The sequence below is a fragment of the Phacochoerus africanus genome, chromosome 2 (genome assembly GCF_016906955.1).
Source record: "Phacochoerus africanus isolate WHEZ1 chromosome 2, ROS_Pafr_v1, whole genome shotgun sequence".
Taxonomy (NCBI): domain Eukaryota; kingdom Metazoa; phylum Chordata; class Mammalia; order Artiodactyla; family Suidae; genus Phacochoerus; species Phacochoerus africanus.
Genome location: NC_062545.1, coordinates 120,280,426 through 120,306,485, shown reverse-complemented (window position 1 = coordinate 120,306,485; position 26,060 = coordinate 120,280,426).

The window sequence follows — 26,060 nt, the reverse complement described above, 5'->3', positions numbered from 1 at the left end:
CATTTAAAATATGAGAAGGAGCTTTTTTAGGAGAAAAGATAGTGAGCAAAACAAATTCTTCTTACATTTCTTCCAATATTTAGGAAGATTCTGGCCATATATTATAAATTCCAAGTTCAGACTTGTATAGATGTGTGCCAGTCAGCTCTATCTGTATCTCTAAAGTTGTCCCATACCACCCTTATTAACTCCAACTCATCAATCCCATCCTTCACTCCAGACCCCTGCCAGATTTTCCCTTTTGCTATTTTCTCAATTGGAGTCAGTGATATGATAACCATTGTGTTCAAGTCAGAAATCCAGGATGTTTTCTATTCTTCACCACACCTAACCACTTTTTATCTCCACCCACCATGTTCAAAAATTACCAGCTCTGTCAATTGTATCTTGTAAATATTCCATTAGTCTTTGTATTTCATTTCTTTCCAAGTACTACTGCCATATTCTAGGCCTTAATCGTATGGCAAAAGCCTACCAGTCTTCCAGCCTAGATCATTGGCCCTCTCCAGTTCATCCTCTTCCTAGTGGCCAGAGCAGGGAATCTACATAAAATACAGATTTGTATGTCACTGCAATGCTCATGACTTTTTGAGGATGTTCTAACAGCTGTAGAATTAGTGTCCAATTTTTTCATAACAAATGCTTGCACTTGCTTTTGTTCCTATTTATTCCTTCAGTCTCAGATCACTGTCTCCTTTTATACTCCAACAACATAAAATGAAGTAAAGTGCATGACCCATATCACTTTTTCATAGTTGCATGCCTTCTCTGCCCAAATACTTTTTCTCCTCTTTTCAACCAAGAACACATACAGTTAGTTCTGCTATTATGTGACATGTATATTCCTAAAAATCACCAAACTGTGCAAAAGTGCACAAATAACCCCTCCCCTTCACCAATAACAAAGCAGAGTTAGGAGCACGGCATTCACAATTTGTTAGTGACACATGTAAAAATAAGATGGGATCCTAATTAAAAGAGTGGCATAGTTTTATATACCTTAAATGGGTAAGAAAATACATATGCTACAGTTAATATAGCACTTCACCTTGAAAAAGACCTGAAACTTATTTGTAGAAGTTGGCAGCATAAGAACTACAGCCTGTGAATTATTGTGAAGTGGTGGAAGGAGGATTATGTGAAATCAGAAGGAAAGTTATAATACCATATGTGGATGGACGTGGCTGAGGAAGCCATTAGATATTTGAGGTATTTGCATCTGTTCATTTTGTTATTTTTATGTAGCTCATTTTAGTAGAGTGCAGATTTTTGTTTTCTCAGTGGGTTTAGTAAGTAAATACTAAATTGATGTCAAGCTCATATTATTTCCAAATATATTGATCATGCTGGAACAAATTCATTTCTTCAGAATAAACCTTATAGCAGAGCTGACTATATTTCAAAAGATAGGAGAATGGCAGGAAATATACAAAATAAGCCTGGAGCTTCTTGAAATTTTAAAAAATAAGAAAGTGCTCAAAAAAAAATATTCCACAATGATGAGGTTGAGTTAAAGGGACATGAGAGCCAGTTGAAAGAGTTCCCAGTGGTCAAAGCCAGAAAAACTTAATCAATTGGATTTCCCATCCTGGCTCAATGGAAATAAATCCAATAGTATCCATGGGTATGCGGGTTTGATCCCTGGCCTTGCTCAGTGGGTTAAGGATCTGGTGTTGCCTTGAGCTGTGGTATAGGTCGCAGACACAGCTTGGATCCTTCGTTGCTGTGATTGTGGCATAGGCTGGTAGCTGTAGCTCCAGTTCGACCCCTGGCCTGGGAACTTCCATATGCCATGGATGTGGCACTAAAAAGCAAAACAAAAACAAACCAAAAAACCCCAAAACTTAAGCAATCAAATCAAATCAAATTGAATTAAAATCCAAAGTATACCATACATATTCATGAATTCATACTGATATAAATAAATGACCGAATAACTAAATAAATGGAAGAGAAAGGATAAATCTCCTGTGCAGAAAAATTTCAAACAATTGATGTAGATAATCCAGCCTCAAGAAGGGGAACATGACCTCTTATCCCTTAAGCATAGGCTGTGCAAAGTAACTTCCTTTAAAAGAGCATAGCACAGAAAGGTAATGGGAGTTGGGGATACACTTTATGGTGGAGAAACCTGACAAACTGTGCCTCAGCCTGGTGATCAGGTGATCAGAGTCAACAGTGACAGTTATTTGTTATGCTGATTGTTAGACCTTTGACATGATGTGATGAAAATGGTAATTTAACTCCGTGGTCCTTCTCTCAACAATCCATAACTGCAGTCTAATAATAAAAAATTTAAATTCTAAGGACATTTTATAAATGAACAATACACCTGGAAACTTTCAAGGGCATCAAAAGCAAGAAAAGTCTGAGAAACTGAGAGTTAAGAGTAGCCTAAGGAACAAAACCAAAATTACAACTTTAGAAACAAGTCAGTGCCCACTTATCTTTACCAATCCCCAAATGTCATTTATTCCTCTCAAATGCTTTAGATATTGTTAAAAAAAATCAGGATATTGGAATAAAAGTGTTCCATACTTAGGAAGAAAAAGATTTAAATAATAACCACCCTAAGTTTAGGACAATAGGCAAATGCACTCCAAAACTCCTAGGACAAAAATTTTCTTTCTCTGTCCCTTAAAGTTATGAATCTTACCATGTTTTTGAAATTTAAATACAACCTACAAATACTCGAGACTGAGCCTGGATTAACTCAATCACTAGACTCTGGAACAACAAAAAGGAGAGAAAGAGAGCTGGAAGAACTCTTTTGCCAAACTAAATTGCAGGTGCCTTAAAAAATTGCTTATCAAGGGCAAATATCGGTCCTAAACATCTTCTCCACTACTAATGAGACTTTAGACATCTAAGAAAATAAACTTAGTCTATTCTACCTATTATTTATAAACTAGTGATTTTTGTGTTGTACCTGATTCATGACTAAAGTTTTAAAATGAACACTATGAGATCTCTGGTTGTATCTATCTATATATATGCCTATTTATGTACATTATAGATATACTACTTTCTACTTTCAGATGGTACTGCCAAATCTAACTTGTAAAAGAGCTCTATTTAATTGACTTAAACAAATGCTTATATAAAAATTATCAAAATGTATAAAAATGAACCCCAGTTTTTTTTAAATGTTGTATCAAAGGTGGGATCCTGAAACAGCAAAAAGGCATTTGGAAAAACTAAGAAGACTTTAATAAATTATGGACTTTACTTAATATAGAAGTATTATTTCATTGATTAAAACAAATGTACCATGCTAGTTGATGCTAGTATTTGTTGATGTAACAGCTTTGTTTAATTCATAGTTTCTCTTATTAGTATGCCAAAGACACAGATACCTTTTAAATCTGGCTGCATCCTCTTTTTGATTCTTCAAAGAACTTCCTTTTGTTGGGACCTGAGAGAAAAGAGGGAGCAAGAGAGTGAGCAGTATTTCCCTATCCTAAAACCTTCTGTCTCTTTTTTCTTCCCCACTGAGCAATAAGTTTCTGATTTTGACACTTTCATCTGCCTTTTTATCTGCATTCACTTCCATCTTCTGTAACAACATGTCAATCTAAGAAATCAAAGTGTTTCTAAATAATCCATATGCCCAACATCTAAGTACTTCTTCCTTGAACTGCTGCGTTCCATTTTCAGTGTCTCTTAGGTGACCCTTCAGGCAGGGAGCTCTAGGAATGTGTTGTTTGCAAATGATCACTTTAGCTCCTCTGTGGAAACAAGACTTGTCTTCTGGTTTATCTGTGTTGCTTATCCTTAATCCAAGCCTCCCTCAGGACCTAATGAGTTGACCAGCCTGCCTGACTGATGGGGTCAGTGATGGTTCAAACATCAGTGCTTACTTGCTCATCAAAAGCAGTTAATTTCAGGAAGAAAATATTGGCATCAGGATACTCTTCATTTTAGAACAGCTGCCAAAACCAGAAACCCATATTAAAACAAGTACCTAGAAAGAAACTGTGAATCCTCTCTCATCTGAAGAGAAAGAAACTTCATGCGAAGATGTCACTTGAAAAAGCTAACTTTATAGAGAGTTTATATCTTTGTTGGGTTTCAGGTGCAGTTGAAATATTAGATCATGATTTTTTTTCATAGGTATACATACATATATAACCTCCAAATGACCTAAATATCTGACATAACAGAGAAGATTCAGGCATAAAATGAGAAGTCAGACCTAGTGGTGTTTAAAATAGGTCTCTTCCAACAAGAGCAAACTTGATTTTAAGATCCTGTATATTGTCAGGATATTATATAATAATATCTGAGTCAAAATTTGAGGCAAGGTTGGGAGAAGGTAATATTTGGAACTAGTAAGACTATATAGGTAAGACTATAAAGAATCAATAGACATGATCTTTATTGGATTATAGTTTGTAGATATGATCCTAAGGGAACCAGAAACCAATGTGTACCCAATCACTGCCTGAAACTTGCAAATGAATTGTGTTTGGGATATAGAAATGTGTATTCTGGTCAACAGTTGTTAGGTACTATACCTTGGTTATAATACAACAACTTTAATAGATATTTGTTCACATTGGACAAGGCATGGTAGGGATGTAAAATACCTCAGTACCATCCAGTTATCTGAGCCCATAATGTAGAATCTCCCTTCCTGTTAATCATTCTTTTAGTAAAGTACTTTAGTACAGAAAATAGGGACACTGAGGGGAATTGGCACAAGGACTCTGGTCACTGGAAAGATGTTCCACATTGTGAGTGATTTGGCATTTTGTTGTACAAATCAACCACTTACGGGTTTGGTTAACCTGAGTCAGACACAGGACCTCCTGTTGTAGCTAAGCAGGTTAAGACCCTGACTAGTTATCCGTGAGGATGTTGGTTCAATCCATGGCCTTTCTCAGTGGGTTAAGGATCCAGCATTGCCACGAGCTGTGGTTTAGGTCACAGATGCAGCTTGGATCTGGGTTTCTGTGGCTGTGGCATAGGCTGACAGCAGCAGCTCTGATTCAGCCCCTAGCCTAGGAACTTCCATATACTGCAGGTGTGGTCCTAAAAACAGTAAAAACAATGAAACCAACCAAACAAACAAAAAACATGAGTCAGCCACTAAGCATATGGTAATTCCTAGTAGAACAAATTAAAATAAAATTTTGAACCTGAAAAGCTTGAACCCATGATGACCCTGTGAAAGATATAGGCATATCCAAAGCTCAGCCTAGACTAGCAATGTAACCTCACTTTTTAATATCACTGTAGTGCGTTATAATCAACTTCATCTTCAGTGGTGTTATTAACCAAAAACACTATCTCTCTCAAATACGTGTGTATTTGACTTTGGAACATGGTAACATTCTGAGGAGTAAATTTTCATCATAGTTAAAACTTGTAATAAAATTATTTTTCATGACGACTATCATTTCATTATTAATCAGAGAATGAGGAAAAAATAGGAAATGGTAGAACTAGGAAACATTAAATTGAAATAAAAATTTATTCCAGAAAATCTAAAAACCTAGTAACATTCCCTAAGAGGAACAGTGGGTACATGTATCTATCTATGTATCTGTGTATCTGTTTGTCTGTCTGTCTGTCTATCTATCTATCTATCTATCTATCTATCTATCTATCTATCTATCTATCTATTATCTGCTGTCATCTTTTGTGCATGTGTGTACTTTAAGCACATTTCTTTTAGACTTCATAGATTTCTAATTATAGTTCAGAGAGTTTACTAGATCAATAGCTAAAGAAAAAGATTCAATAGGCAGATATTATTTGAATAAAGGAACATATGGTTCTTGTCTTTCAGATCAGAGCCCACAGCTCTGAGTTTCTAACCTCTGACAGTGTTCAACATACTACAGAGGAAAAGAATAAATACTAAACCTGTGTACCATCGCTCCTTCCAGGTGCTCTCTTTATCTTTCTGTGCCTACATTATTTATCAAGGGAAAGGCTCTCTGAGGATTCAATGTGAATTTTTTGTGATGATCTGGACACTGGTTCAGGAAAGAAAAATAATTTCCTTGTTGATTCAATCAAGGATGGATGAGTCGCTTTGAAATATGTCTCTCTCTGACTACTAGTCATTTTCTTCAAAGATCCTCACCATCAATAAGAATTATAACCTCTGAAATGCTTTTCCCTAATGAAAAAGTATTTTAATTTTGATAATGTAACATATGGTTAGAAAGAATCTTTAATTGACTTACTTTCTGGAGGCTTTGAAATGTTTCTGAAATTTTTCTTAGAGAAGAGAATTTCATTAATCAGAATAAAAGCTGGGTCGACCCTTTCTGTGCAGGTTCAAGCAGCTAAGCCAGTCACCAAGGGCTTCCTTTTGTTGTTCTTTTGGGTGGAACCCCCTTGGGCAGCTGCTCTTAAAAGAGTCTACAACTGAGGTTATCTTGCAGTCTGCAGGCAATTATCATATTAGCTCTCAATCCCTGAGTATTTGTTATGCTCCAGGTGTTCTGTAAGCACTTCATATGAGTTATCTACCTCAGTCATTATCCCAACCCTATGAACATTACCCCTGTTTTATAGGAGAGGAAATTGGGTCTCAGAGAGGTTCAGTGATTTGTCCAAAGCCTATAGCTAACTAGTGATAGGGCCAGAGTTTGAACCTAGGTTAATTAGAATCTAAAACACATACGTTCAGTCAGTGTGCTTCTAGTATACTGCAATGTGATAGGAGCATTTTGAAACCTAGAAAATTTGTTTTGCTTCTCTAAGAATTTTAATTTTCCCTTCTCTCACTCTGCCCATTTTTTTCTCCCTAAACTGACAAAAGTAGGAAGCTACAATTTTATGCAAGTCGAACTTTTTCTAAAAACAAAGTGTCCCTGGCAAAGACAAGTACCTGACAAGCAGTGGGTAGTACCTACATGAATTATCATGTATAATCAAACTAAGAAGCATCAACCGTGTGATGTGTCATTATTTCATACATTCTAGGAAAGAGAAAAGACCGACATTAAATTGACACCAAGGAGATCCCGTCGTGGTTCAGCAGAAACGAATCTATCATCTGTGAGAATCAAGTTCAATCCCTGGCCTTGCTCAGTGGGTTAAGGATCTGACTTTGCCATGAGCTGTGGTGTAGGTCGCAAACGCAGCTCAGATCCTATGTTGCTGTGGCTGTGGCGCAAGCCAGTGGCTACAGTTCCGATTCAACCCTTAGCCTGGGAACTTCCATATGCCACAGATGCGGCCCTAAAAAGACAAAAAAAAAAAAAAAGACACTGAGTTTTCTTATCTCTTAAAATTTTAATTTTAAACTTACTGAAAAAGCTTATATAGACTCCACTGAACATCCTTTTTATAGTTTATCATCCACATGCATTTATGAAAAGAAAAATATTATAAAACATTGATGGGACATTTCTAAAACTTCCTCATAGTTACGAGTCTTATTCTTTTAAATTTCTTTTTTACTAAGTCAGCTATGACTATGCTTTTCTATACAATATCATCTTCTGTGCCATCAAGTGCACTGATGATATAGCATTTCTAAAAGAAATCCATAAATAAACTAAAAGCCATTTGTTCAGGGTTCCTAGACTGGCTTTGAAATTATGTAGAGCTAGCCTAGCTTTGGGAATGTTCCTGAACATGTCTGATGTGTTCTCTTTCCCACCACACAACCATTTGGCTTTTAGAGTGCTTTATTATTGTCCCCTAGATTTTCTCGCAAGCACTGATACCTGTTCTGTGGCCTTGGTATTGGTGTTTCTATATTCTTTCAGCCATGCAAACCCATGTTTCTGAAACCTGAGTGTGCACTGGAATCACCTGGAGGGCTTGTTAAACTAGACTCCTGAATCAGACCATCTGCTCAGTTAAGTCTAGGGTGAGACCTACGAATTTGCATTTCTAACAGATTCCCAGTTGATGCTGCTGCTGTGACATACTTTTAGAACCATTGGTATAAGTAGTCTCAAGCAAACCACTGTCATGCTGACAGCTATTGTAAGATTTCATCGATTTTAAGAGACAGTCTGATTTCAAAGATAAAGTTTGAAAAAATTACACATCTTTAAACTGGTAAAATGTGGTAAGTTTCATTTTCCCTTTAACTTGATCTATAATATCATTTTCATCCTATTTTATTGTCAGTTGGCTTATATTTAATCTCTTTCTTCACTTATTCATATTGTTTTCCACTTGTTCCAAAGACAAATTGACATAAGACCTTTATGATTTTAGCTAGTTTTTTCCTTCTAGTATTTTAGGTAAGAAATGGTCCGTAAATATCTATATCTATATCATCTATATTTTATATATGTTTATATGTATTATATGTGTGTACACACACACACACATACAGAGGAGCTCCTACAGACTGACATGGACTGTCTATGATAGGGAACTCACTGCTTCATGATGGAGTCCTCTTCATTTCTTAATACTAGAAAATACCCTTTCTATATATGCCCTAAAGGTCAAAGTAATCAGCTCACATTATGAGATGATTTAATGAAGAGCCCTATGAGATACATGACTATATCTGGATACCATACACTTTTCTCATTCTGAGAAAACACATGAGAAATTTTTCTATCCAGTCTTAGTACTAAGGACATTTTTGTTTGTCATAAATAACTATTTTTTCAGAGTTCCCGTCATGGCTCAGTGGTTAACGAATCCGACTAGGAACCATGAGGTTGCGGGTTCAATCCCTGGCCTTGCTCAGTGGGTTAAGGATCCAGTGTTGCCGCGAGCTGTGGTGTAGGTTGCAGATGCGGCTCGGATCCCGAGTTGCTGTGGCTCCGTGTAGGCCGGTGGCTAACAGCTCCAATTAGACGCCTAGCCTGGGAAACTCCATATGCCGCGGGAGTGGCCCTAGAAATGGCCAATAAACAAAACAACAACTATTTTTTCCTTATAGGTAAACTTGTAATTGATGATATTTCCCTTTTTCCTTTTTCTCCATAGTAGCTTAGAGTCAAGTTCCTTGCCAGCTTTTACCAACTAGCTGAACCACACTCTCTCTCTCTGCTCCTGGACACCTATGACCACTCAGCTTTTTACTTTCTACCCTCAGATGGGGCTGGTCACTACTTGATGTCAGTTCCTCTGAGTAAGGCTGACACTTTCTTGCCGGAATTTAGTCAGGTCCTAGAATAAAGACTGAAATCACTTTGTCCCTCTGATCCTGCGATCTTCTTAGAGTGTAATCTTTGCAAGCTGAGTATGACTCCTAGGATGCCTGGCTGCCCACTCTCTACCAGAGATGTGGTGAGTGAGTTCATTCTGTTGGAAACCTTGAGCTGATTACACGCACCATGTACAGCATTCCTAAATACAAGGTAGCTAGGAATGCTGAGCACAGGTCCTCTGGCCACCTATCTTCTCCAGCACCTTCCATGTTTCATGTGCATCCAATCTTCCTCCATCTCAGTCTCCCCATTGTGATTTCAGGAAGCTTGTTCTATGATTAAAAAGTTCCCTTGCCATCTTCACAGAACGTTTCTTTCATCTCCTTTCCTGTTAAAAGTCCGGATTCTCCTTGAGGACTTTGTTCTCATCAACATCTCAAGGAGAGCCTCAAGTGGCCCAGAATCAGGAGGTAGGGCCAGCATTCTCCTGGTAAAAACTCATGCTCACTGATATGTGTGTTATCAGCTTAACCACTGTCTATATCTCCCAATATTATTACTCATTATTTACTGAAGATAGGGGCATCTAACTGGTAGACTTCCTTCCCTCTCCCTTTCCTGCTCTTCACCTTGGTGACTTCAATTTGATATCAATATTGTATGCAACACATTTGCTGCTTAATTTTCTTACTGGACAAGATGAAGTGGTAGAAAATGAATTTACCCTTCTACATGAAAAAAATTAAAGCTGTAGTTTTCAAGACATTAGCCTGTAGGCAGCAAAGGGAGAATCTATGAAGGATGGAAAACAAGTGAGGTGAGCTGTATGATTTCCACAGCTGCATTCCTGGAGAGTGCTTCTAGGCTGTGATTTGGGGAGACGGGACCTAGGTGGAGCCCAACAGCCCCCCTAAGTTGAGAAGATGGAGCTGGGAATCCAAGTAGGCCAAGGTGGCTAGAGGTCATAGGACAAAGTACCAAAGAGTTTAAAAGAGAAAGAGTTGTGGAGCTCTAAAGAGGGCTCATATCAAATCCTCAACTGAGTACTAATTAGCATAGGCATGTGACAAACTACCTGAGGCTTGGAAAAGAACCAATCAAAGGACTAGGGGAAATAATTTTCAGAGTACATATGGGGCAGCAATACTTTCTGATTCCATTCCTCAAGCCAGAAAAGAACATGTCACAATTCATGGGGAATTAATTAGTGAGAGTGCTCAGAAGGAAAAATTAGTCCTAAATTAAGTCTATTCTGATTCTACCTGGAAAAGTTTAAAAGCAGGATCCAAAAGGATCAAACTATTTATGAAAAACTGCACTGTGTTCCAGAACAAATGTCAAATATATGTATAGCAATATAAAAATATCTAGCACTTAAAAATGTGAAATTCATAATGTTTTCATTCTAATAAAACATTAACAGACATGCAAAGTAAAAGAAAAATGCAACCCATAATAAGGAGAGAAATCAATTTAAGCAAATCATCCCTTAAATAACTTAGATGATAAAATTTTATTAAAGGATATAAATTTAGTTATTATGGCTGTATTTCTCATATGATCATATAACAAGAGGAAAGATGGAAACATGTTAAGTAAAGACATGAAATATGTAAAAGAGGATCCATGTAGAATGTTGAAAGATAAAAACCACAATGCCTGATTTTAAAAAATGCACTGGAGGAAGTTGACAAGCAGATAAGACATGAGAAAAGGGAAAATTAATGAACTTTAAAACATAGCAATAGAAACTACCCAAAATTAAATACAGATAAAATTTCAACATAACTTTTTTGGGGGACATAATTCAACACATAATGCAAGATCACAGGTATAAGAATAATACACAGTAATCAAATATATTTCTATATGCTAGTAATAGACATTAGTAATTTGAGTAATAAATATGTTTACAATAGAATAAAATATATGAAATATTTAAGTATAATTATAATAAAACATATAAAACATGTACACTGAAAACTTAGGGAAAAGAGAAAAATTAGGGAAAACCTAAATATTGGCAAAATGCATTCTCTACATGGATGAGAAAGCTAATTATTGTAAAAATGTCAGTTCTTCCCATATTGATCTGTATAATCAATGTTATACAAGTCAAAATCTGAGCAGGCTTTTGCAGAAATTAACAAGCTGATTCTAAAATACATATGGAAATGCAAAGTACCTAGAATAGCTAAAACAATTTTGAAGAACAAAATATTTCGAAAATTTACACTGCCTGATTTGAAGACTTTCTAAAAATCTTCAACAATCAAAACAGTATGATATTGGCATGAGATTAAGCATATGGTTCTGTGGAACCAAACAGTCCAGAAGTAGACCTGCACATATAGTCAACTGATTTTTCCCTTTTTTTTAGGGCTGCATCTGTGGCATATGGAAGTTCCCAGACTAGGGGTCGAATCAGAGCTGCAGCTGCAAGCCTATATCACAGCCACAGCAACGCAGGCTCCCAACCCTGTCTGCAACCTACATCACAGCTTGCAGCAACAATCAGATCCTTAATCACTGAGGGAGGCCAGGGATTAAACCTGTATCCTCATGGTTACTAGTCAGGTTCTTAACCCGCTGAGCCACAATGGGAACTCCAGTCAACAGATTTTTTTTTTGTCTTTTTGCCATTTCTTCAGCCACTCCCATGGCATATGTAGATTCCCAGGCTAGGGGTCTAATTGAAGCTGTAGCCACCGGCCTACACCAGAGCTACAGCAACGTGGGATCCGAGCCGCATCTGCAACCTACACCACAGCTCACGGCAATGCCAGATCCTTAACCCACTGAGCAAGGCCATGGATCAAACCCGCAACCTCATGGTTCTTAGTCGGATTCCTTAACCACTGTGCCATGACAGGAACTCCAGTCAACTGATTTTTGACAATAATTCTAAGGCAATTAAATGGGGGCAAACATTTATCTTTTTACATGTAAAAATTTTTGAACCTTATTTATTCATACACAAAAACTAACTGTAAGTGAATTATATACCTAAATGTAAGTTATGAAACATCTAGAAGAAACAATAAATCTCTTGTGACCTTGGGCAAGGCAATTATTTCTTGGATAAAAAACAAAAGGCACAGGTTCTAAAAGAGAAAACTAATAAATTGTACTTCTTAAGAATTAAAAACTTTTGCTCTTCAAAGGACACTATTAATAAAATTAAGAGTCTTGAGTTGTGTTTCTTTAGTAATTAGTGATGTTGAGCATTTCTTCATGTGCCTGTTGGCCATCCATATGTCTTCATGGTCAGAATGGCTATCATTAATAAGTCTAAAAATAACAAATGCTGGATAGGGTGTGGAGAAAAGGGAACCTTCCTACACTATGGGTGGATACAACCACTATAGAAGATAGTATGGAGGTTCCTCAGAAAACTAAATATTGAACTACCATATGATCTATCAATTCCACTCCTGGGCATACATCCAGACAAAACTACAGTTCAAAAAGATACATGCAAGAGTTCCCATCATGGTGCAGTGGAAACAAATCTGACTAGGAACCATGAGGTTGTTGGTTTGATCCCTGGCCTTGCTCAGTGGATTAAGGATCTGGCATTGCCATCAGCTGTTGTGTAGGTTGCAGACATAGCTCAGATTTGACATTGCTGTGGCCGTAGCAAAGGCTGGCAGCTACAGCTCTGATTAGATCCCTAGCCTGGAAACCTCCATATGCCATGGCTGCAGCCCTAAAAAGACAAAAAAAAAAAAAGGTACATGGACCCCTGTGTTCATAGCAGCATTATTCACAATAGCCAAGGCATGGAAACAACCTAAATGTTCATTGACAGATGAATGGATTAAGAAGAGGTGGTACATATACATAATGGAATAGTACTCAGCCATAAAAATGAATGAAATAATGACATTTACAGCAACATGGATGGAACTAGACGTTCCTATACTAAATGAAGTAAGTCAGAAAGAGAAAGGCAAATACCGTATGATAGCACTTATATGTGGAGTCTAAAATATGGCACAAATGAACCTATCTGTGGAACAGAAACAGATTCACAGACATAGAGAGCAGACTTGAGATTGCCAAGGAGGAGGGGGAGGGAGTGGGATGGACTGGGAGTTTGGGTTTAGTAGGTGCAAACTATTATGTTTAGAATAGGTAAGCAATGAGGTAATACTTTATAGCAAAGGGAAATATATCTAATCATTTGTAGTAGAACATGATAGAAGATAATATGAGAAGATAATACACACACACATATATGTATGACTGAGTAACTGTGCTATACAGCGGAAATTGACAGAACATCGTAAATCAACTATATTTTTAAAAATACCTTATGAAAAGATATAAAAGTGTGTTGAATTTAAAAGAAAATAAAATGAAGAAGCAAGCCAGTAACTTGGAGAAAATATTTGCAACACCTATATCTGATAAAGGACTTAATCTGAAATATATAAAAGATTCTTTTAAGTCTTTAATAAGAAGACAAGGAGTTCCTATTGTGGCTCAGGAGATTAAGAACCTGAGATAGTGTCTGTGAGGGTGTGGGTTTGATCCCCGGCCTCACTCAGTTGGTTAAGGATCCCATGTCACTGCAAGCTGTGGCAAAGGTTGCAGACGCAGCTGGAATCCAGTGTTGCCTTGGCTGCAGCTTAGGCTGGTAGCTGTACCTCCAATTCAACACCTAGTCCAGGAATTTCCATGTGCTGTGGGTGTGACCTTAAAAATAAAATGAATAAATAAATAAACAAACAAATAAATAAATAAATAAAAGCAACCCCAAAATGATGGGAAAACATTTGAATAGACATGTTCCCAAAGGTGCTCTACAAATGAAACATAAGCATATAAGAAGATGCTTAATGTTATTAGTTATTAGGGAAATGTCAATGAAAACCAAAGCCAATGCCTTTACACACCCATTAGAATAGCTAACCTTAAAAAGACTGATAGTAACAAATTGCTAATGAGGATATGGTGTGACTGGAGTGTTCATACATTGCAAACGAGCATAAAAAAACTGGTATACTTCTTCCTTTCCAATTTGGATTCCTTTTATCTCCTTTACTTCTCTGATTGCTATGGCTAGGACTTCCAAAACTATGTTGAATAGTAGTGGTGAGAGCAGACATCCTTGGCTTGTTCCTGATCTCAGTGGGAATTCTTTCAGCTTTTCACCATTGAGAATGATGTTAGTTCTGGGTTTGTCATATAAGGCCTTTATTATGTTGAGGTAGGTTCCCTCTATGCCCACTTTCTGAAGGGTTTTTCTCAGAAATGGGTGTTGGATTTAGTCAATGGCTTTTTCCATGTCTATTGAGAGGACCATATGATATTAATTCTTCCATTTTTTAATGTGGTGTATCACTGATTGATTTGTGGATATTGAAGAACCCTTGCATTCCTGGGAAAAATCCCACTTGATAATGATGTACAATCCTTTTAATGTATTGTGGGATGTGGTTTGCTAGTATTTTGTTGAGGATTTTTGCATCGATGTTCATCAGTGAAATTGGCCTGTAGTTTTCTTTTTTTGTTGTATATTTGTCTGGTTTTGGTATCAGGGTGACATGATACTATACCTAGAGAATCCTAAAGACTCTACCAGAAAACTCTTACAGCTCATCCGCGAATTTGGCAAAGTCACATGATACAAACTTAATACACAGAAATTGATGGCATCTCTATACACTAACAATGAAAGATAAGAAAGAGAAATTAGGGAAGAATACCATTTACCATTGCATCCAAAAGAATAAAATACCTAGGAGTAAACCTACCTCAAGAGACAAAAGACCTGTACTCTGAAAACTACAAGCTACTGATGAAAGAAATCAAAGGTGATGCAAATAGATGGAAAGATATACTATGCTCCTGGATTGGAAGAGTCAATCAAGGCAATCTACAGGTTCCATGCAATCCCTATCAAATTACCAAGGACATTTTTCACAGAGCTCAAACAAAATATTTTCAAGTTTGTTTGGAAGCACAACAGACCCAGAATAGCCAGAGACTTCCTAGAAAAGAGAAATGGTGCTAGAGGAATCAGGCTCCCTGACTTCAGACTATACTACAAAGCAACAGTCATCAAAACCGTAAAGGTACTGGCACAAAGACAGACATGTAGATCAGTGGAACAGGACAGAAAGCCCAGAATTAAACCCACATACCTACAGCCAACTCATCTATGACAAAGAAGGCAAGGATATACAATAGAGAAAGGACAGCTTGTTCAGTAAGTGGTGCTGGGAAAACTGGACAGCCACATGGAAAAGAATGAAAGTAGAACACTCCCTAGCACCATACACAAAAATAAACTCCAAATGGATTAAAGACCTAGATATAAGACCAGACACTATAAAACTCTTAGAGGAGAACATAGGCCAAACACTCTCTGACATAAACGACAGCAACATCTTCTCAGATCCACCTCTTTGAGTATTGACAATAAAAACAAAAATAAACAAATTGGACTTAATTAAACTTCAAAGTTTCTGCACAGCAAAGGCAACCCTAAACAACACAAAAAGACAACCCACAGAATGGGAGAAAATCTTTGCAAATGAATCGACTGACAAGGGATTCATCTCAAATTTATAAACACTTCCTACAGCTCGATACCAAAAAAAAACAAAAACGACAAAAACAACCCCATCCAAGAATGGGCAGAAGATCTAAACAGACAGTTCTCCAAAGAAGACATGTGGATGGCCAAGAAACACATGAAAAGATGTTCAACATCACTCATTATTAGAGAAATTCAAATCAAACCCACTCTGAGGTACCACCTTACACCAGCCAGAATGGCCATCCTCCAAAAGTCTACAAACAAGAAGTGCTGGAGAGGGTGTGGAGAAAAAGGAACCCTAGTACACTGTTGGTGGGATTGTAAACTGGTGCAACCACTGTGGAAAGCAGTATGGAGATGCCTCAGAAAACTAAACATAGAACTACCATTTGACCCAGCAATCCCACTCCTGGGCACCTATCCAGAGAAAACCACGACTCGCAAAGACACATGTACGCCAATGTTCATTGCAGCACTATTTACAATAGCCAAGACGTGGAAACAACCTAAATGTCCATCGACAGAGGAGTGGATCAAGAAGAGCTGGTACATATACACAATGGGATATTACTCAGCCATTCGAAGGAATGAAATACTGGCATTTTTAGCAATATGGATGGACCTAAAAATTATTCTAAGTGAGGTCAGCCATACAGTGAGACACCAACATCAAATGCTTTCACTGACATGTGGTATCAGAAAAAAGGACAGACGGAACTTCTTTGCAGAACAGATGTTGACTCACAGACTTTGAAAAACTTACGGTTTCCAAAGGAGACAGTTCGGGGCTTGGGGGGATGTGCTGGGCCTGTAGGATGAAAATCCTATAAAATTGGATTGTGATGATCATTGTGCAACTATAAATGTATTAAATTCATTGAGTAATTTAAAAAAACTGTTGTAGTCACTTGAGAAAATAGTTGGCAATATCTTAAAAATTTAACCATACAATATGACCTAAATATGATCCAGCAATCCCAAGTGTAGTATTCAAAAAGTGAACACAGGAGTTCCCGTTGTGGCTCAGTGGTTAACAAACCCAACTAGCATCCATGAGGACACAGGTTCGATCCCTGGCCTTGCTCAGTGGGTTAAGGATCTGGCGTCGCCATGAGCTGTGGTGTAGGTCGCAGACACGGCTCAGACCTCATGTGGCTGTGGCTGTGGTGTAGGCTGGCAGCTATAGCTCCAATTAGACCCCTAGCCTGGGAACCTCCATATGCCACCAGTGAGGCCCTAAAAAAAAAAAAAAAAAAAAAAAAAAGCAACAACAAAAAAGTGAAGACATCTGTTCACACCAAAATGTGTATGTGGATTTTTATAGTGACTCTATGCACAATATCCAAAAAATTGATGAATGTATATATTGTGGTGCATCCATCCACAACTGAACACTCCTCAGGAATAAAATGAATAAGCTATTAATTCACACAAAATGATTGAATCTGAAAAGCATTATACTAAGTAAGGAAGCCAGACACAAAATACAGCTATCTTTCCATTTACATGAAATTCTGGAAAAGGCAACACTACAGTGACAGAAAGCAGATCAGAAAACTGTGGTGAGGATGAGGGGAGGAACCTGACTGCAAAGGAGCATGAGGAAACTGTTTGGGCTGATGGAATTTTTCTTCATCATCATTGTGGTGGTGGTTACATGACTGTATACATTTGTCAGAATTTCAACTTGTGCACTTAAAAAGTCAGGCTCATTTTGGAGTTCCCGTCGTGGCTCAGTGGTTAATGAATCTGACTAGGAACCATGAGGTTGCAGGTTCAATCCCTGGCCTCGCTCAGTGGGTTTAGGATCCGGCGTTGCTGTGAGCTGTGGTGTAGGTCGCAGATGCGGCTCGGATCCCGTGTTGCTGTGGCTGTGGTATAGGCTAGCGGCTACAGCTTGGATTTGACCCCTAACCTGGGAATCTCCGTATGCCACAGGAGCGGCCCTAGAAAAGGCAAAAAGCCAAAAAAAAAAAAAAATCAGGCTGATTTTAAAAATAACAAGTGCACTATATTTTGTTAAATGCAGTGGATATTGATGGTGCTGATTATTCCCTCTTCCTGAAATTCTTTCTTTCTTGTCTTCTATGACACCACCTTTTCATGGTTCTTTCCCTAGCTCTCTGGTGATTCACTTTAAGTCTCTTTGTAGGATTCCTTTCCTTCATTTGTTCATAGATATTTGTTCCTCAGTGGTCTGTCATCAGCTCTCTTCTCTCTTCCATCCATTTGGACACCCTCATCCAGTCTCTTGGTTTCAACTACTGCAGATATACTCATCTCTCTAAAATTCTTATATGTCTTCTGAGATTCAGACCCATATATGTAACCACCAATTAGAATCTCCATTTGTATGTAACGCTGACATGTTAAAGTCAACAAGTCAAAAGCTGAACTTATCTCATCCTCTCTGCATCTTATTATCTCAGTGAAGGTTGTACTATATTCTGCTCCTTTCCTTTCCATCAATACTCATATCCAATGGATCAGCAATTTCTGTCATTTCTCCCTTGCATTTCTTACTCCATCTACTTTTCTTCATCTCCACTGCTACTCTCCTAGTTTAGACCACCATCACCTATTTTTCTGGATCACCCCTAACAGCCTTCCAACTGGTTTCCTTACCTTGAACTTTTCTGTTTTTCTAATCTAGTCTGGCTTCTGAAAAACTATAGATTGAGACCAGGGTACTTGTCCTTTTGTGTTACTTATCAACTCCCCAAATATCAGTGACTTTGGGGCTTCATTGTTTCCATGGAATACATGTGGAAACTTGAAAATCATAATTGCCGGGAACATTAATTGTAAAAAATAATAACTAATAGTAATAACATACTGTTAATTCTACCTATCTACAGAATGTTAGGTGTTAGAATGCATTATTGCAGTTGTATTTAATCCTCAAAGTTGTTCTTGTCCACATTTCACAGATGATATAGCTTAGAGAGTAATTATTTTAATAGCTAAAGTGGTTTTTAGATACTGTAGCAAATAATATGCATGCATAATTAGAACATAAAGATTGATACTATAGTGAAGGCAGTAGGTGAAGTGAAGAAGAACAAAGAGAAAGAAAGAGAAGGTCACAATATTGAAATAAAGTTCAATTCGTCCCATTTCCAAACTTCAGTGTTACATGAGATTTAAGTTTAAACCTACAAACACCCCTGCCTCTCAATATTTTATGCAGCATGACAAATAACCACAGTTTGAAGGAGGCAATATAATATAAGATGACCCAACTGGGAGAACATCTGCTGGCCTGTGTATGAGTAATTAGGAGGATAACTCCCCTCAACAAAGACAGGAAGACACACTGAGTTCTCTAAGCCCAGGAATCCTGGGCCCACAGGGTAACCATTAGCTTTCTCCTTTGGCTAGATTTTATTTCCCACTGATGGCTCTGCATCTGGATGCTCCCCAGTAGTTCAGCACAGATATTAAATTAAGGCTGTTGGAGGCTATTTCTCAAAATGCTTTAAAGAGCTGTTCCCTAGCGAACAAGGCAAATGTCACCTATAGCAGATCAGGCTACAGGTTACTCTTTCTCCCTCAATTAAGTCCAGACAATCCTCCCATTCCAGCTTCATAATGCACCTCGGGTAGTGGGACAGCCCAGGGCTCTCAAATAAAGGATCAAATAAATACCACTCCTTGCTTCTGAACTAAACTTTGAGTGCATTCATTGGATTTCTTTACCTCTATAAAAAATGTGATGTATTAGTCAGTTGCGAGTATTGTTTCTATTTTCAAGGTTATTGATCGCAACTTCAAAAATAAAGCAACTTCTCTCTCAAACAAATGAACAAATGAGATAGGCTCTGTTGATTTCTTTTTCTTAACACTCAAACAAAATGAGAAAAAAAAATGCTAAGAAGCCAAGATTGCCACTACTGTTTTTTCTAAATATTGTTGTGATAGGCATAACTGATGTACTGGTTTTCCTGTGTGTGAAACTGCATTTCTGGTGCTGCATTAATGCTCCCATCACATTTACCTGAGTGGCCAATCCGTCAGAGAAAGGCTCCTCTACTCCCTTCATTTCAATGGACATATTTGCAGTTTTGTGCAGGACAGATTCTGATGGCTTCTAAAGTTTTCTCCACTGAAGAATTGAATTGTTGGCATTTTAAATGTAAAACACAATCTCTGTTATGGTACAGCTTGGACTGCAGGAAAGACCATTGGTTAGGAAATAGAAGAATTTAAATCCTTGATTTCCTCACTATTACATGAACATCACATGTGAATTCAAGCTCTCCAAGCCTCATTTCATTGCAGTCCTAGCTCTGTCACTAACATTGAAGCAGTTTGCTTCACCTCTCCTGATCCAAGTTTCTCCATTTGCAAAATGTGAAGGGCTTGGACCATATGAGCAATCAGGTCGTACTGGCTCTGACAGTATACATTTTGGGGAGATGGAAAATCTTATAAAAGCAGATAATAATTACAACCAAGCATTACCTCACACACTAGGGGAAAATTTCCTAGTTTTCCTGAGTGAAACAAGGAAAGCAAGTGACTAGCCCCAAAGAAGTTCAGAGCCTGGGGAAGTGACCATCTCAGTAGACAGGCATATGGACTCTGGGGAATCATCACTGCCTTCAGACAAGCAACAAAACTCTGGGGAGATTTAATCAGAATAGGAAGCTCAGGCAGCTTGTGAGTAAGTCAGGGCCAAGAATGCAATAGATCTGTACAAGGGACACACATACACACACACACAGAGCAAGATTTCAGGCAGGTTCCTTTTTATGTAGCTTAAGCTTGGGAATCAAGCCTATTGTTCTCCCAGAACAGATTTTTTTTTTTTCTCTCCTGCAATAATTTGGGAAGGAGGAGTTCCTGTTGTGGCATAGCAGAAACAAATCCAACTAGTATCCATGAGAATGCAGGTTCAATCCCTGGCCTTGCTCAATGGGACGGGAATCCAGTGTTGCTGTGAGCTATGGTGTAGATCACAGATGTGGCTCTGATCCCGAGTTGCAGTGTCTGTGACATAGGCTGACAGCTGTAGCTCTGATTCGACCCCTAGCCTGGGAACCTCCATATGCTGCAGGTGTGCCCCTAGAAAGGAAAAAAATATTGGAAAGGAGTTTGCTAGTCTATGCTGCTTATTTCTTTGATGCTTATTTATTTCTAGTGCCCACACCCCACTTAAAGCCTGAAATTATTAAATGGCAGTTATGACTGTTAAGAAATCACATCTTATCTAATTAGCATAGATACCCATTGTTGGGTTAGAGAGGAGATGTTCAGGAAAAGAACTGCAGTAAGATTCCATATCTACCCTCACTTATTTTATTGGATAGAATGCTCACTGGAGAATCATTTTCATTTGTTCTTATCAAACTCTCATGTACTATATTTGTGCCAGTCTCTTTCCCCCCACTATTTAAAAAAAAGGTATCCACAATGTTTTCCTTGAAAATTTCCTCTTCTACCTGTTCAGATCCAGAAATATTTATCTTTTCCTTTTCTTTTTGAAATAGCAACAACTGTTATAATATCATTTTTTTTCCAGGAGCTTTGTGTACAAGTGGTCATGAATTTTTGTTTTTGCAAAAGTCGAGTAAAAACTTTACTGAGGTATAAATGACATAACAACATTACATTGGTTTTAGGTAAACAATATAATTTGATGTTTGTATTTATTACAAAATGTTCACATTAAGTCTGTCACCTTACAAAGATGACTTTTAGGATTTATTTGCTAGGAAACTTTCAAGTATGCTCTTGACTCTAGTCATCATCCTTTATATTACATCCCCATGACTTATTTATTTTATAACTTTAAGTTTGTGACCCCTTTCACCCATTTGGTCCACTCACTAACTCCCCTCCCTTTGGCAGCCTCCACTTAGTTCTCCTTTTCTATGATTTTTTTTTGTTTTATTTTTTGGACTCATGTATAAGTGAAGTCATAAGATATTTGTCTTTCTTTGTATGACTTATTACACTTAGTGTAATACCTCAAGGTCCATCTATGTTGTTGTAATGACAACATTTCATTCCATTTTTTTTTACAGCTGAATAGTATTCTATTGTGCATATATATACCACATCTTCTTTTTCCATTTATCCATCAATGGATGCCTAGGTTGTTTCCTTATCTTGGCTATTGTAAATAGTGATGCTATGGATGTAAGGACGTCCATAGGGATGCATATATCTTTTCAAATTAGTGTTTTCCTTTTTTTGGATAAAAACTAGAAGGAGGATTGCTGGATCATATTGCAGTTTTATTTTTAATTTTTTAAGGAACATCCATACTATTTTTCATAGTAGTACTGTTTTCTCACCAACAGTACATGAGGGTTCCCTACAAAATCAGGTTAAATTAAATGTTCAGATATTTGCTTCTGTTTGATTTGTGCAGTGGTGTGGGTGATCGGCACTCCCAGCTGTCTGTTTCATGAATTCCCTTTCTCTCCTTCCTGTCCTTCCTTGAGTCCCCTAACCCTCAGTGTTTCTTGAACAGGCACTTCACAAAAATAGTTATCTAGATGGCTAATTTATAAATGTAAATGGATCAACTTTATTATTTATAAGGCGAATAGAAACTAAAACCATAATGAAATCGCTGTATTACCCATTAGAATGGCTAAATTAAAAGAATTGACAATAACAAGTGTTAGTAAGTTAGCAGGTTGTTGGAGAACAATGGAACTCTCCTACACCGCTAAAGGGTGCATAAAGTGATGAAAAGTTACTTTGAAAAACTGCTTGGTAGTATCTGCTTATAGATATATAAGAATTAACTATAGCTGTGCTCAACAATGTGAATGAATGTTATAGACATAACATTGAATAGAAGAAACCAGGCACAAAAGAGTACATACTGTAAATTCACTCATGTGAATTAAAGACAAAACTAATCTATGGTGTTAAGTGTCAAAATGGTGGTTATCTTTCTTGAGGCCTGAGGGATAGTTATTGACCATGAAGGAACACAAGGGGGCTTTCTGCAATCTTGGACATATTCTCCACCTTGATTAAAGTCATAATTACATGTGTATATTCATATGTTACAGTTCATCTAATTACATACTTAAGGATGCATTCTACTGTTTATTGCCTATTGTAGAAGAAGACAAAAAATAGTTCACCCTAGGCAGTGAATGAAGCAGAGCCCTATTATTTTACTTGTCAAGTATCATGCTCTATACATCTGGTGTTAACATAGTTGTCTTGACAGCAATGTTTTAAATGCCCTGGATGTTACCTTCTAATTACTCTACTTCTTCTGATATCTTGTGGATCATATTTGGAAGACAGTAGGACACTATAAAGAAAAGCTAGGAATAGCTGCTCTACACATTAAGACATACCTGTTGCTGAGGACTCAATTTGGTACCTGAGATAGTCTTTCCAAAGAGTTTAATAGCACTATTCCCTAATTGTGAGCTTACTGCTTCCATTTACAATGAAAAAAATAATAATAAAAGTAAGAGTGTTAGGTGGTGAACATCCAATCAAATTAACTATTTGTTGTTACCGTAGGCAGTGTCCTAGGAGCTGAGATGATTCAAATATGAACAGGACATGCTCCTGTTCTCAAAGTGCTTACACTTGTTGATCATGGGAAGTAGGTTTGCATAGAGCTCAGTAACATTTAAGGAAGCGAGGGTAAGAGCTAGGAGAGTAGCATAGAATAGTACAGGGGCATAATTGAAAAAATGGGGGAAGGCTTCCTAGATTGGTGGCATTTTCCTTGAGCCTTGCAGAATGGGAAGAAATTGCAGTGACATAAGTGAGGAAAATGGGTGGGAAGAAAGATGCATTGTTATGGAAGGAAACAGTCAAGTTTGATAGGACTACCCTTCAGCTACTCTCAGTTTGAGGGTCTCCATCCCATGGAATGGCTTATGTGTGTTGACAAGTGTTCTAGTCTGAACGTGGTGGTCGCCATCCCACCAGACCTGACCTCACTACTCTTGCTCCAGATGTTGATATATGAGAGTTCATGACATGGGCACGGATGGGCCCTGATGTAAGACCTACAACAGATTAGTGAAAAGGAGACCTTTGAACATGGACCCCTCGCAACTCTGTAGCACTTAAGAGCCCTTACTGTTTCGACTTGGAAATAACTTACCAAAAGGCCAAGCATGGAATTAATTTATTGTCAAACTGGCTTAAAAGTGAGAGTAAAAACAGACTTAAGCATTTTTTTTTCCCTAATTTGCCATGAGGTTGAAGTCCATCTCTTGCAATAAGAAATCACTCTTATGGACAAATGGGGTGAGAGTCTCATCCTGTGTCACATTTTATAGGCTCAAAAACATGAAGATAAGAGTAGATCTTTCACCTTATCTTACTTGACTGAAGAGATATTTGATCTTTTAACAATCTCAAAGCAAAAGACTCCACATGTCTTATTTTCCTTTTTTTCAAAAAAGAGCATGAAACTTCCCATCGATAAAGGCTCCTCTGAGTTAGTGATTGTTTATCACTGAAACAGTGATACTTCTGATAGAGTATTGGGTACTCAATCTGGATGAGATGTCAGGACAAGGGCATAATGTAGGATGCCAGGATACATTGGCATGATAATTATTATAAAAAAAAAGTTTGAGGAAACAAAGTAAATTTTCAAGCAATGCCTTAAAGTAAATAATAGATTTAGAAATCACCATTGAACATAACTACTACTGTTAGGCATGTTAGTTCTGTACAGTCTTGGAAGGAGAGGGAGAAAGTTTCACCTCTCACATTATAGTTCATTGAAGAGTTAGAATCTCATTTCTGATTCTTGGCATATTTTAGTATCTTTGTGACAGTGAAATATGGGTCAGCTCTGAAATTGTGATTCCTGTTGCTTTCCCTTTGCATCCTGAAAAAGAGCTCCTGTAAATCAGCAGGCTTGCTATCACCAGAAGGTTTGGTGGGGAAGTGAAAAATTTAGGACATCATACACAAAGCTTTTTCTAATACAGACTTCATTATCAGGTGCAGCCCTAAAAGGACAAAAGACAAAAACAAAACAAAACAAAACAAAAAAACAACAAAAAAAGCACCATAATTCATTATTGAGATATTTGGAATCATGAATTCTTGACTAAATTTAATGTTACCTATAAACCATCTTTGATATTTTAGTTTATACTCTTCCTATTAAAAAAATCCACTCTACATGTGGATGCATTCACCAGCTAACAGCACATACCAGCCGATACACACACACACACACACTCACACAAATGCACATACTTGTGTTATTGGTCATGGGAAGCATGTAGATCACTGTAGATAATTCTGTATCCACAGTAATATGAACCTGAGCCCAAACTTCATTGATCATCTGACCTCCGTAAGCCACTACTTTGACTGGTGTCCCACAGACGGCATTTTGAGTCTTCAGGAATTAGTGTCAATTCAGAGCTATTGTCCAGTAATCCCCTTCCTCAATGCACAGTCACTCTGGTAAATGGCCACAGCCTCTCTGGTGAAGACTGAAAGGGAAGATACACAATATAAATTGCTGTGGTTTAATAGGGTCCTTCCTCTAGGGGATCCAGCCTCCCCATCATACAAGGGGCTTTGCATTTGTGAACTGCCCCAGTCCTGGGAATTTATGATTCTCTGTTGTGGTAATTCAAGTCAGACTTCCTTTTAACTAGACTTAGAGCTTTCCCACTTACACCAATCAAATAAAGCTTTAGTTGTATGTAGGTCAAGGTAAGTAAAAGGAAGGAAATAAAAATTTTAAAAATGTTTGAATAAAATAATAATAAATAATAAAATAATACAAGTTTACATAAGTAACAACTGAAGTTGGAAACATATAACCAATTGAGAAAATTAACAAATGCAGCTGTAGAAATGAATGAAGCCTATCACTCTATACTGCAATGAAATATTCTTTAGGATATATTGGTAGTTGGCATAAATCAAAGTGAAAAAAATGTGTATATATTTTGCTATAATTTAAGAAAGATGGGTTTATAATAATATATGTATATTTTATTATACTTATAATGTATACATGTTATGTTTTCATTATGTTTTATATGTTTTATAAAACAATGGAAAGACAAAGCATTAAAATTGGGAAAATATAGAATAAGGTAGAACAGACAGAAATAGAAGGTTGACTTTTTGCAGTATGTCTTACTTTAGGGAATTGACTTTAAAATCTTGAAAACAGTTTACATAATTATAAAATATAATTAAGAGAAATCCCTTTTTACTTTATTTTTCTTGTTAAAATTTTTTCTAAATAATTATTTTTATTTTTTACATTATACCTGGTTTACAGTGTTCTATCAGTTTTCTACTATACAGCAAGGTGACTGAGTCACACACACACATATACATTCCTTTTTCTCACACTACCATGCTCCATCACAAGTGACCAGACATAGTTCCCACTGCTACACACACAGGATCCGCTTGCTTATCTATTCCAAAGGCAAGAGTTT